The sequence below is a fragment of the Pteropus alecto genome, unplaced genomic scaffold (assembly GCF_000325575.1).
Source record: "Pteropus alecto unplaced genomic scaffold, ASM32557v1 scaffold125, whole genome shotgun sequence".
NCBI classification, from domain to species: Eukaryota; Metazoa; Chordata; class Mammalia; order Chiroptera; family Pteropodidae; genus Pteropus; species Pteropus alecto.
Genome location: NW_006436888.1, coordinates 3,359,676 through 3,362,650, shown reverse-complemented (window position 1 = coordinate 3,362,650; position 2,975 = coordinate 3,359,676).

Genomic DNA, 2,975 nt, shown 5'->3' with positions numbered 1-2,975 from the left:
TAAATCACTTCATTTCTCCCACACCTGCCACTCTCTGCACCTATCTGAGCGTGCCACACTGCCGTGTCACGAGTTATTCACTCATATGAGGTCCCACTGCTATAGTCTCTCAGTGCCATTGTAGACACTTAACAACTGGCATGAACATTTTGGTGAATTATACCATCTACCCAGACCTGGCAATGGGGGTTGCTTCTCCCTTCAAAGATAACTACACAGCTATCGCCCACAAGTCCATGGTCCAGGCACTGGACCATTATGTCATATATACACCCCTTGGTACAGCCCTCTGGAGGAAAATACTATCATTATTCTCCTTTACAGATGAAGAAACTGAGACTCAACGAGATTAAGGAGCTTTCCCCAACACATTAGCTATTCTAGTGCTAGAAATCGAAACCCAGCCTACTTAATTTAATTCCAGGTTGTGCTATCGATCCCCATGGGATACTGCCTGTCCTCAGATGTCCATGACAGAGACTCCAACTGGGTGATTGTTTCCACTGCTGAGCTGGAAAACAAACCTGACATACAAAGAAGCAGTAACAGAGAGTGGTTAGCCACCAATGGATGCTAAAGCAGTGGGTAAACATTTGATGAGAAAGAGCATGTGTACAGAATCCCAAAGTATCTCCACACAAATTATTTATTAACTACAAAGGAAGACATAATAACTTTACATTAGACAAGCTGGCCAAAATGACCTTATCCAAGTGATCAAAGCCAGCATCATCAACTTTGGGACAAAAGGATATCTCGTGTTTCCTGGTGTAATGCACTGTGAAGGACACAGCACCACTCTGGACTTTCTGCCCAAAATGCATAATTTGAATCTAATTATAAGGAACCATTAGGATTATGCTACAAAAACAAACAAACAAACAAAAACAACACAACAACAAAAAAACCCCTGGCTGTATCCAGACCAGGCAACGTGAAGAAAGGCTAAGGAGCTGCTTCAGGTTAAAGGAGACTAAAGTTTCCAGATTAAAGACAACTAAACATAATGCGTGCTTTTGGATTGTATGCCGATCCGGGGCAAAAACAGCCATATCTCACATTACTGAGACAATTGACGAGATTAGAACGTGAACTACGAATTAGATAACGGTGTTGTATCAGTGTTAAATTTTCTGGTTCTGATAACTGTACTGTGATTACATAGAACGTTCTTAGGAAGTGCACACTGCAGCACTGAGGGTTACGTGGGCACAATATCTCCAACAAACCCAGTGGTTCAGAAAAAAACGTAATATGCATATGTGTGTAAACTATATAGAAAGAATAATAAAGCAAGAGAGACAAAATGTGAACAACAGGTGGATCTGGGTAAAGGCATGTGGGAGTTTCACATACAATTCTAGCAACTTTCCTGTAATTTTCAAAATTATATCAAAATCAAAAGGTATAAAAATTTTTAGAGTAGTAATTTAAAATACTGGCTCTGGAGTTGGACTAACTGGTCTTAAATCCTGGATCTGCCGGGTACTGGCTGTGTGACCTTGGGCAAGATACTCTACCTCTCTGTGCCTCAGTCTCCATGCCTACATAGTGGAGTACTTACTCTTAGGGTTTTGGAATAATTAAATGAACTAATACATGTTGATTAAAACCTTGTGCCTCATAAGCACTAAATGTCAGCTATGATTATCGATCAGTAGCTGTACCAATTTCTTTGGTATTGTCCTGGAATGTATGGATTCCTGGTTCATCAGATGATCTCTAGGGATGCAGTTCTAAAGATGAGCAAATTGGTACTAGATTTAGAGGCCATTTCCTCAAAAGTATGCTGTCCTTGCAGGGTTTGAATGCAATGCCGCTAACAAGAATTAATGAGAAATTGGCAGCCTGATATTTTTTGCCCAGTCAAAACGTGTGGAATCTCACTGCTAATTAAGACTCTGTGTTTTTCCCAGAGCAATGCCACCTGTAGGTTTGCTCGATTTGTGTATTTATTTTTCTAAATGTCAGCTTCCTGAAAGTTTTAGGAACCTGAGAAAAATAACTAGAATGTTGAAAAAAAGAAATGGGTTCTTTCCAAGATGTAACAGCGTGGGCCCTAAAAAAAAAAAAAAAATGATGGTTAGATTTTTGTGATATTCCCTTTGTTTGTCTAAAGCTCTAATTTTAAGTCAGAGAATTGTCATGTAATAAAAGACTGATTTATACCTACTAGTCATGAGGCATCGTGAAAGACATTATTGGGGGCTTGAAGGTAAGAAAGATATGAACCTGTTCTCAAGATACACAGCAGAACTGGAGAGTCTGGAACAAAGTGCCCAGAGTGAGAGAGGCAAATGGAATGAGGCCAAAGCAGTGGCCAAGACTGGATTTCTGGGGCCTTGGAGACCGCGGAAAAGAATCTGGGCTTGATTCTAAGTGCCACAGAAATCCACTAAAGGGTGTTAAGTATAGACATGGCAGTAATTGATTTTCATTTTAAAACATATACATATATATTCTAGCAGTTGTGTAGGCCAAGTCCAAAGCAGGAAGATCAGAGAAGAAGCTGCTGTAGGTCGTCAGGCAAGAGATGACGGTGCTGGACGAGGGTGAGAACAGTGGAGAGAGACTAGTTATTCTGAGTGTTGAACCATCAGGTCTTGCCAATGAGATGGGGTCGGGTCGAAGTGAGGGGCGGTGAGGAAAAGGCAGGAGGCGAGGATGGTCCTAGTTTCGAAAGAAAGGTAGGATTTGAACATGGAGGGCGGGTGGGAAGGAGAATATTCTAGGCAGGAAAGTGCGAGCAGAAATGCACGAGGTGAGAAAACAGAGCCCACGTCCAGGGAAGGAGCAGTAACTGGAATCTTCCTGGAGGGTGAGGTGCCAAAAGAAAAGAGTTGGAAGAGGTGGTTGGAGCAAGAGTGGAAAACGCCAAACCAAAGAAAATGAATTTCCTTTCTGCAGGCAATATGGCGCCAGCACAGGACGATAAACAGACTAGACAAAGTGCCCCCCCCACCCCTCCACCCCCC